Below are 11,642 nucleotides of genomic sequence, written 5' to 3'. Positions count from 1 at the left end.
ACACTACAAGGAAAACAATTTGAGGAAATGTACACGAGAATTGGAGCCTGTTGCGATAGCTTCCTCTTTTGATTGGAACCAGAGTACCTTCGAATGAACCAGCATGGCAAGTCCTCTGTGAATTAAAGGACAATGTAGAACTTGTTGTTGCACCTTTTCACACTGAGGAATCCATTTCTTATCTTGACTTCAAAATATCTGAACACAGGACTGTGTTCAAAGAAGTTTTCCCCCCATCAAAGAATTCTGCCTAAACATAATTATTTGGAACATTATCCATGGTTGATACGGCAGTTTGGAACCCTTGTTGCTCTGTGGACAATACGATTTGAAGCAAAACATAGCTTCTTTAAAACAGTAATCCGCCATACAAACTGTTACAAAAATGTACTGTATTCGTTAGCCCAAAGGCACCAATTTCAGACTGCATACAATCTGCACATGTGTAGATTCTCTAAGCCACTTTTGGAGGTGGCTGATGTTTCAACACTTCCCCTTGATGTTATCAATCAGGACATTGCACAGGCTGTGAAACAGAAGTACCCACATATGGACACTGTGGACCTGGCAAAGAATGTATCCTACAACAGTTTTGTGAAATCATTCATATGATTGTTCTACAAGAGTCTCATTTTCATTGTCTCAAAAAATTGGATACCTGGTACCTTGAACATTATTGCTCTTATGCTTTGGTCATGTCTACTACTAGACAACTAAGGCTTGTTAGTACAGGTTTGGGGGCGTACAGGATTGTTGAGGGGGGAGAGGGGGTGTTGGCACAGGTTTGCGGGCAGACGGGGTTGTTAAATTGTACTGGGAAAGCAGACGATAGTTAATTTGACTGATAGTAGACTGATAACTGATAGTAGAATAGAATAGACTTTATTTGTCATGTCACCATGAAAATTGTCTTTGGTCTCACTGAATAAAAACACATAGGATACATAACAAGCACATTCGCTCCATTGAGTAGGCATGTCCACCAGATTGACACATCACGTACAGTATACCCCCCTCCTCTAGCCCACACACACACAAGTATACACATCAGGTACAAGGCAGCCAGCAACAGTTCCAGCCCGGTCAAGGCACTCTAGTCTACACCTCCCTTTCATCTAGCTTTCCTTGGTTTGTTGACCACGGAGATCGCATTTGGGATAAAAGAGTCTTTGTATATTTTTTTCCTTGTCATATGTGCTCTATAGCGCCGCCATGAGGGAAGCAGTTCAAATTCAGAATGGAGGGGGTGGGTGTCATCATCTAATATACTCATGGTTTTTCTTTGTACTGCAGTGCTGTATAAAATATCTGGTGTTTTTTGGGGTCGCCCAATAATTTTCCCTGCCATTTTAACAATTCTGGTTAGTTTGTTCCTGTTGTGAAAGGACAAGTGACCATACCAGATAGAGATGTTGTAAGTAAGGACGCTTTCAATCAGGCTAACGTTTGCCCTCTCAAGAATATTACAGCTAACTCCAAAGCTTTTCAATTTCCTAATTAAAAACAGCCTTTGGCTTGCCTTTTTGCATAAAGCATCCGCATTCTCAGTGAAGTTTAGCTTGTCATCAATGGTTGTACCCAAATACTTAAAACACTTCACAATTTCCACATTTTGGTTAGTTAATGTCAGTGGGGTTGGAATACCTGTTTGATTAAGAATTAGCTCCTTTGTTTTACCCACATTGATAAAAAAGTGAGCTGGTCTTACACCACTGCTCTAGCTTAAAAACATGTTCAGTATAGTCAGCTATGCTGTCATTCTTGAACTTTGAAGAGTCATTTCATTTGTGTACACAGAAAACAGGACAGGGGAGAGAACATATCCTTGAGGGGCCCCTGTGTTGAGCACTATTTCATTAGAGGCCATGTCCCTCACACACACTCGCTGTGGGCGGTCGGATAGAAAGTGCTTGATCCAGTGCACCAGCCCCCTATCCACGCCCAAGTCAATGAGTCATTGCAGGAGTATGTGAATTTGCATTGTGTTAAAGGCAGCAGTAAAATCAATAAATAAAATCCATACATAAGTATTGGTGTTTTGCAAATGTTTGGAGACCATGTTAACCATGGAGAGAGTGGCATCCTCAGTTCCTCTATGAGGCTTATAAGCAAACTGTAGAGGATCCAGATGTGGGTTCAGGGATGCAGTGAGGTGTTTGGCTACAACCCTCTCCATACATTTTGCTAAAATAGGGGTCAAGGCAACCGGGTGGAAGTCATTCAATTCTTTGGATCCAGGTTTCTTCGGTAGTGGCTTGATAATTGATGACTTCCACATATCCGGCACAGTGCAGGTGCTCGGTGATAGTTGAAATAAGCGAGTGAGGACTGATGCAAGTTCAGTGGCACATGCCTTCAGTCCCTTTCCATGGAGGCCATCAGGTCCAGACGCTTTATGTGGGTTAATTTTTAAAAGGCATTGTTTAACTTCTTCCTCTGAGAGCTGAATTGTGGTGGTTTGCGGTATGTCGGTGCAGACGACGGTGCATCTGTTTTTGCTATCAGAAGAGTCAAACCTTCCATAAAAGTTATTTAGTTTGTTCAGGAAGGGAATGTCCATATTTGTATCCCCGTTTTTTGGGGTCTCTGCCCATCATTTTATTGAGCCCCTCCCACGCTTGCTTAGGGTTGCTTGTGCAGAATTGTTCCTCCACTCCACATTTTTTAAATCCATTTTAGCTCTCTGTATCTTCGCCCTAAGCTCCTTCCTTATGTCTCTGACCGTCTCAGTGTCACCCTTTAAGAAAGCCTTCCTTTTTCTCATTGAGGCATGTTTTTAAGTCTTTTGATAGCCAGGGCTTATTGTTGGGAAATAGTACAACTCTTGGTTTCAATTGCAAGTTCCACACAGAACTGTATGTATGAAGTGATACAGTATGTTAGCTCATGGATGTCTCTACATGAGTCGAAAAATAAGTCCCAATTTGTGGTTTTAAAGTATTATTTTAGCTTATCCAATGTCTCCTCATTCCATACTGGTACTGTTTTTATGGTGGGCCTTTCACGCTTCACTAGCTGTCTGTACTTAGGCAACAAGTGTATGACATTGTGATCTGATTTCCCAATAGGGGGGCGGCACCTAGCCTTGTAAGCATGCTCTATGTTGCCATAACAGTGGTCCAGGATGTTATATGCGCGGGTTGGGCAATCTATATATTGTTGTAGTGCTGGTAGATAGGCTGACAGGGAAAGTGTGTTAAAGTCCCCTAGAATAAATACGGGTTGGTCAGCAGATCGAGAGAGTGCGTTGTTGTAACAGTCCGATATGCGCTCAGCTGCCTCTTTGTTGTTAGGGCCGGGAACATACACCAATATGACAGTCAACTGCCCAAAATCTCGGGGTAAGTAAAACGGTCTCAATGAAACCACTAAGATTTCATAGTCTCTTGTACAAATCTGTTCTGAGACAGTGAATTGCGTCGCCCATTTATTGTCCACCAAAATACAAAGGCCACTCCGATCGATTTTTGTGACTTAGCCTTGTCTCTGTCTGATCTGATTATGCTAAATCCGTCAACGCTAAAATAACAGTCCTGCTTCAACCAAGTTTCAGTAAAACAAATGAGGTTACTGCACCTGAACCTCCTCATATTTGATGCGAAGTGTTAGCTCATCTAATTTATTGTTGATCGATCTTACATTCGAGAGGGTGATCACTGGTAAGGGGTGGCGTCTCCCACGTCTCCTTAATTGATTCCGAACACCTCCTCTGGATAAGCGCTTCTTCTTATTTGGTTTCTTAATCCTCAATCAAAAAAATCCAAGTGGTAATATAAATCCAGCGTTCAGGTTACTTGCGTTAGGCTGACAGGAGAGAAGAAATTCCCGGGAGTAAATAATGCGAGGTAGGGGAATCCCATTATCAGTAGGCCGATTGTCGGCGTTTGCCTCGGATATCGTCGACAGGAGAGTTACCAGAGCGATATAAACAGTGGAAAAGTTCATGGTCCTTGAGGTAAGATGTGCATACATTGAAATAACTTCAAAACTACTTCAAACATACATTAGGACACACTCAAAACAATAAAAACGACAGGTGAGACACAGGGTCAGCAGCAGAGCCGCGCCTCCCGTATGTAATATCTGTGCAATACCCAATTTGAAATGTAGTGGGCATCAGAGATTTTGTTAAATTCCCTGTATAAACTGAAAAATAAGTAATAGTATCAAGTAACAATTGTTATTTGGGATCTGTTTTCAAGGGAACATTTCATTAAATTTCAGAACTGTTAACTCTGCAAAAAAATAGATCACCTTATAAATACCACAAAAGTAAATGAAAAATACCTTCTGCATCTAAACAAATAGTACTTTTGCATGTGAAATCAATCGTGCCATTTTAATTCCTGCTATGCATATCAATAATGAAAAATACATTTGCTGTCCTTTTTTCTATGTAAAAATTAGACTAAGATGGCATAGGGCCTTTGCTGTTTGACTTACACTTTCTTCTTCTTCCCCAGAAAAGCAGAATAGTTAAGCATTTACTTAAGTTATTTTGTAACTAACAATTTTTTACTACAACGAATACTGCAGTTTCTTTTCTTGTTTCAACTAGATCCTTTTGGATGGGCAGACATGGCTGACAAAAGGCCAGCCACGTTGCGGGTTATTCTGAACCCTGATGACACCTGGAAGCTTATTCTGCCTGATGGAATTCCAAAGTCAATGGAGCAGCTTATGGATGAAATCAGGAAAGTGTCCAGGCTAAATGGAAATTTAAGACTGCAGTACCAAGACAGACTTCGGAGATGCACTTGTAAACTTGACATTTAGTAATTACCCTCACTCTCTGTGATGATATAGTGTCTACTCAATCAGATGATCAGAGCTCCTGTCATCACCCTCCAGTTCTGTCTCTACAAGAACTCAGATGTGGCCATGTGCATTTCCAGTACCAACATTCTCCTATGACACTGAACTACAGCTAGAAAAGGGAAATGCTGTGTTTAGGTCAAACAACACAAGGTTGACACCGAGTTCGAAAACAAAGTCAGATATTTTGGAAAAGTTAGCAGAAGAGATATTCAAGTTCAAAGCCTACCCAACAGATGCTGACTTTAGTGACATTGCTGAAGCACTAATCCAGAAACACCCCTGCCTCTCTGAGCCTGGCTCATACAACGGATGCTACAGGTGGAAGCAGCGGCTAAAGACAAAAATGGGTAACTACCGAACTGAAGGGCCTTGGGTGTTCTGAAATACTTGCAAATTCAAGTCTAAGCTCCAGAGGATGGACTCCCAGCAAAAAAGTCAAGAGACCGAAGAGAGGAGAGGCCAACCACATACCAACTGGAGACCCCAGACAAATTGGAAAATAAGAGACTGTCACTTTTAACTGAAGTGAAGAAGCTGAACAATTGTGCAGTGATAAAGGCCAAAATGGACAAGACTTTTTCACTGTGAAGACAGGACATTGTGGCAAAGGAATTGAAAGTGGAAGAGTTGAAAGAGAGATGGCCTGCATTGTTCACATCGGATGAGGCAAGTTACTTTTTTTATTGCAATAGTCATTTAAATGGCAATCTTATCCAAATTTTGCATTGTGTAAAGTGTTCAGTCTTTGGCTATTTTTCTGAAATTAATGAAAATTAACTTTGTAATAAATGTCGTGTCTTTCTTTATCAGGTTGTTCAGAAGGAGGAAGCTGAAACTGAGCTTGAGAGATGTACAATGGCTGTGTATGTCATCAAGGAAGAGGAGGATCCTCTCCAGCCACCACATGACGTTGGGATTGTTATTGAAGGGGTGCAGGTCCTCAGTGAGTTGCCATCAGTCCCACATGCCTGTGCCATGTTGTTTGGCCTCATCTATGCTCTTAACTTGAGCCATCCAAGTGAGCTCAAATACACCTTTGATGCACTGCAGAAACTATTTGTAACCGGTACCTGGTGTCTTTTAATTAACACTACTACAGTATACAATCAATCAATGTATGGACCAGATCGTCAGAAGATTCTAGTGTTCGTAGGGAAGCAATGGATATATATTTCAAAAGGTTAGAGAATTGTTTTCTTTCCTTATTTCAAATGTTGTTTTCTCTCTTGCCTTTTGTTTTTATTTATTTAAATGGAAATGTTATAATCAAAACAATTAAAAATATATAAAATGATTTCAAACACCTCTCTTATTTATACCATTTTTCCTGTGTCAGTATATTACCTTTCCTGGTTTCATTTACTTTAACTAAATTTGCATCAGGTTTGTTCTACCTTCAAGTACTTTCAATTTAAGTATGTATCTATTTAGTATTTAATTATTTATGGGCACTTTTCCTATTTAATTTCAAGTTATATGTATTTTGGTTTATTATTTATGGCCACTTTGCTTATTTAAGATTTTGTTATATATATTTTGGTTTATTATAATACTGAAACCAGGAAGTTTCTAGTTACTCTTCCGAAAAAAGGACTCTGGAAAAGAGTCAACCCTTACAAAATAAAAACACCTCTGGCTAAAACTTAAAACATCCCTCAATTACACATTTCAATAACACTAACAGTACACAGTAAAGATTTTGAACAGCCTATTCTAAAGATTGAGTTTGACTCAGTCCATGTGGAAACTACTCCGGTTTGTCTCGTCACTAAGTCTCTTGTCCCTACCACGCTGCAGAAACAATAAGAATTTGCCTTATTTGTTCAGGGTTCAAAAGGGTCGCTCCGATGGGGATAGCTCGCCAGTCTGCACACCGCTGCAGAACTCCAGGGAGAGCGAGCAGGATGCAGACGATCCAGGATCCAATCTTTCTCAATCCACAAAAAAAAAACCTGGCCTTGATAACAAAGCCAATAGACTATTAGTAGTCTGTATATATAATACATTTCAGTCACTTTTCTATAAATCATATTTTAGGTACTATAACACAGTTTAAAACATAAATGATTGACACTTTTAACACTATATGTCAGGATTCTCGTATGGACTCTTGTTTTTGTCTCCCCCTACCTGCTGGACTGTGAACACCCATGTCCTTATTTGGGCAACTTCCTGCCTTTGTTGGTTTCCCTCCATTTTCTCTGTTCACCTGTTTCTCATTTTGTTTTGGAGAGTATTTAAACACTGCCCTTTCTGTTCACTTTGTCAGATCGTCACGTTATGTCCTGTTTGTTACCTGACTGCCACGTGAGCTCTTTAAAGAGAATCCATCGTTTACTATTCTTCCCGGTTTTGACCCCGCCTGTTTTTGGACTAAGTCTTCTGCCCATCGGTTTTTGGATCTCTCGCCTGTACCTGTCCGTCTGCTACCGTCTGCCTGCCTGCCCGTTTACGAACTCTGCCTGTACCTGGGATCTGACTTGCCTGCTGGACTGTTTGTAAATAAATCCTTTTTCTGCAATTGATTCCTGTTTTGAGTCGTGACACTATATGAATCTGTTCAAATAAAACACTTAAACCCATTCAAATTGTATTTTCTTTGTGTTGTTATACCCAGCAAGCTATAGTTTAGTTACTGAAAGAATGATAATTTTAAAGCTAGCACCTTTAACTCACAGCTTTACAGCTCATATTGCTTTTCACCATAAGGCAATTTAACACAGCTAGCAGCATCACTGACACATCAACACACCGCAACATCACACAGTGAAGAAAATGCTTAACCCACCACCAAAACTAGTCTGCCCGCTGACCGCAACCCCAGCAACGGGCCTCACAGAGCCTCCTTCTCCACCGTGGAGTAGTTCCTCTTGTTGGGCAAGAGTTTCCGGCTGACGTAGGTGATCGGGTGTTCCTCTCCAGCCTGGACCTGGGAGAGAACTCCCCCCAGCCCCACCTCCGAAGCGTCCGTGTGCTATGAGGGGTAAAGCAAAGTCAGGGGTTATGAGTACTGGCTCCGAGCACAAGGCTCTTCGGAGTGTCCCGAAGGCCTTCTCGGCTTCTTGTCGTTGTGCTTCAGGGCTGACGTAGCATGCTGCGCCGCATCGGATGATGTCCATTTCTGTCCAGTTAACAGAGGTGGTGCAGCATTGCTGATGGTCTGGAGTCCTTCAAAGTCATATGGAGTCTCACTTTGGAGCACTTGTACTCTTCAGTGAGGCTTGTGATAGGCAGTTCAAAGACCCCTTTGCCGTAGAGGCTGATGTTAGCTAGACAGCATGGGCAGTGGCGAACTTTGGGGGCTCCAGGTGAACAGTCATTTGGGGGCCCCTGCATCTACCGGTCCAATGTACCTCATATCGCATAATTAGATACTCCATACAAGGGATGAACAAAAGTCACTATCCTTCTTTTAAGCAACTGTTAATTATTAATTTACCTTAGGTATCCAGTAGGTCACAGCAGGGGGTTGGACAGGGCATTGTGGTCTATTTTGTGTCCGGCAAAAATAAAATAGCATACAAAACAATACGATCAATTATGGTGACACATTACACTGATTGTTAATCTAAGATGTCATCATTACCTCTTCAGTCTCACTGTTTATTTGCCTCTCTCGTCTTACTGGGCTGTTATTATCTTCCTCACTCTTCCTCTCTCTCAGTTTATCCTCATCGGTGACTCTGTCTCAGTTTATCCTCATCAGTGACTCTGTCTCAGTTTATCCTCATCAGTGACTGTCTCAGTTTATCCTCATCAGTGACTCTGTCTCAGTTTATCCTCATCGGTGACTCTCTCAGTTTATCCTCATCGGTGACTCTGTCTCAGTTTATCCTCATTGGTGACTCTGTCTCAGTTTATCCTCATCGGTGACTCTTGTCTCAGTTTATCCTCATCTCTCTCTCTCTCTCTCTCAAAACTTGACTTTGCGAGCCTTGGCTTCAGCAAATCTTGCTATGACATCTTTCATGTCTAACGATTTTCTCATTTCCTGCTCAATCGAAAGAACAGCAAGGGAAGACAGCCTTTCCTGTGTCATGGTGGCTCGCAGGTATGTTTTTATGAGTTTTAGTTTAGAAAAGCTTCTCTCACCTGAAGCTACAGTAACTGGAAGAGTAATAAGGAGCCTGAGTGCAACACTTAAATTGGGATACAGTTCAACTATGTCCTCCTTATAGATGTGATTTAGCATCTCTGATGGTGTTGAGATGTCTGTCGGGAAGGACTGAACTGCCCCCTCTACCTCCAGCCTCAGGTCCTGAGCTTCAACATCTTCTGTGGCCTGCTCCAATTTGTGGCAGCATTCCCCTAGCCTTCCTTCCTCCTTTGTGCTTTTCATAAGGTCCTTTGAGTACAGAAATCCATAAAGCTGGAAAAATGTTTCCATATGGGAAAACCTTTCTTTGACAGTGACCAGGGCTGTATCGACAAGAGGAAGAAAAACTTCTCGTTTGAAGATCTCTTCTGCTGTACCCTGTGTTTCCTCTCCTCCTTCATATTCAAACTGTCTTTTTGCTCTTCTCTTTCGGACCTCTGGCCAGCTAATTTCTACCCCAATCTCCTCTGAAATTTCCCTGGCATCAGTTTTAACTGAGTTGAATCCAGTTTCTCTGAATTCCTGTAAGAAGCCTGTAACTGCAGTGATTTCTCTCCTGAGTGTAGCAACTGATATTGTGGGGCTCTGCAGAAGCTTGCTGACTTTGTTGATCTGGTACAAAACATTGTACCATACAATTGTGCTTACCAGAAAAGGCCATGTCTGCATCTCCTTGAAGATCCCTCTAGCTGACGAGACAACTTCTGCATCCCGCTTTTCCATGGCATGGTCCTCTAGTGCAGTCAACGCCTTTAGGATGTCAGGCAACTGATACCACACAGCTTTGACAGCTTCAATTCGACATTCCCACCTCGTTGTAGACAGTGCCTTTACGGTGAAGGTCTTCACATGTTCCTTGAGGATGGTCCAGCGGTGTACTGAGGAGCTGAAGAGGGTGTAGAGACGCTGTAACAGACCAAAGAAACTGACTGATGCCACAGATAACTTGGCTGCATCACCAACAACAAGGTTCAGTGTGTGACTTCCACAGGGAACACATAATGCCTTGCTGTTGAGATCTAGCATCTCTTCTGGACCCCCTGGTTCTTGCCCTGCATATTGATGCCATTGTCGTATGACTGGCCACGACAGTTAGCAAGGTCCAAACCTAGTTTTTCTAGGTGCCCTAAAAATAAATCAAACAGGCCTTTGCCTGTGGTATCATGGGCCACCAGAAATCCAACAAAATGTTTGTGAACTGCTATGCCTTTTTTTAAATCACAATTTACTATTCGCAGCACAACCGAGAGCTGCTCGTTGTGACTCAAATCGGGTGTGCAGTCCATTATTACCGAATAATATTTTGCTTTTTTTACTCGGTCAACAATGGCATCTGTTGTGCACTTGGCCACAAGTGAGACTATTTCATTTTGGATTCCACTACTCAGGTACGTGTCTGAGGCTTCCTTAGCCTGGATTCGTCTGAGATGCTCACGCATCACAGGGTCAAACTGAGCCATTAACTGAACCTGACTCAAGAAATTTCCATTGCCTGGTTCATAAAGTTTGTCAGAGTGGCCACGGAGAGGAAGGTTTCTCTCTGACAGGAAGTTGATGATTGCCAGTAACCTGGATAAAATCTCATTCCAGTGTTTTGCTTCAACTTCAATTATGTCCTGATTCTGCTGATCTATTGTTGTTTTTGTCTCAAGCCGATGTGAGTGCTGCTTCCAGCTTTCTGAATTTTTCCTGTGCTCTTCAGACCTTTCATGGTGGATTAAATGGATTCCAAGGTTTTTCTAGTCTTTAAAGCCTTCCTCACTCAGTTGTTGTTTTTGTTTTCCAAAAAGGCGACAACAAAAGCAAAAAACACGGTCTGCACTTTCACTGTAGACTAACCAAGACCTGTTCACCCTCTCGCCATTTTTCATTACTATGTAATAGTATGCCTTTGAATCTGCGGCCCTTTTCATTTTGTGGAAAATCATTATCTTTGACCTGGACTGGCCCCACTTTGACTATTGAGCAGCACTCTCTATCAGTGAGCAGCTTGGGCCAGAGTGCTGGGTCATCCACAAGAATGTGTCTCGCAGTCGCTGTCATTGTTGACATCATAATCAACAATATCCAAAGAAGAAGTGGGAAAAATACTCACTGCCAGTTGTGCATCATCTCCGTCAGTTTGTTGACACACATGAACATCATTAGCATCGCTGCTGGCTGAGCCAGAGCCACTTGGAATTACAGGAGCTTCAGCTGTAACGTCACCGGCTAGAGCAAACGATGTAAACTGCTGCACTTGTTCTGCCGACGGTCCCGCTCCCACCGCAGTGCCTGTAAAAAAGCTTGATAGCTTTGGCAGTGTTAGGAACTCGGTAATGTTAGTTAGGACCCCGGATGCAGAAACTGAGGCAGTTCGGACAGTCAAAGGTTTATTGTCCAAAAATGAACACAAAAGATATCCAGCGAAGCAGGCGAAGACAGGAACGGGTAGGCGTAGCTGGCGGAGGCTCTGGTGAATGCTGCAGTCCACTGGTATATGCTGGCGAGGAATTAGCTACCGGCAAAAACACACGAACGTCAATGAAAAAACAAGATCAGGTCGGAGTACCATAAATTGATCTAAACTCGTTAGCCAAAGTACCGAATGAGACGGAATAATCTGGCACCGACGAGAAGTCCCCGCCAGACTTAAGAAAGAGTGTGTGATGAGTTGATGAGGTCCAGGTGTGCCTCGTTGCGGTGCCCAGCTCCGCTCGCCACGCCCCCACCTGTCTAACCCAATGCC

General features: G+C 42.4%; 1 pseudogene across 1 annotated transcript; it reads right to left on the bottom strand.

Annotated features, from left to right (window-relative positions):
- Window positions 1–8,731: 8,731 nt before the first annotated feature.
- On the bottom strand, window positions 8,732–9,575 carry LOC311342524 (zinc finger MYM-type protein 1-like; annotated as a pseudogene). Its single transcript has one exon. The product of its transcript is annotated as a zinc finger MYM-type protein 1-like (transcript).
- Between the last annotated feature and the right edge of the window lie 2,067 nt (window positions 9,576–11,642).

This window comes from Micromesistius poutassou (genome assembly GCF_964030765.1).
Source record: "Micromesistius poutassou genome assembly, chromosome: 4".
In the NCBI taxonomy this organism is placed as follows: domain Eukaryota; kingdom Metazoa; phylum Chordata; class Actinopteri; order Gadiformes; family Gadidae; genus Micromesistius; species Micromesistius poutassou.
This window is presented reverse-complemented; position numbering and strand designations above follow the sequence as displayed.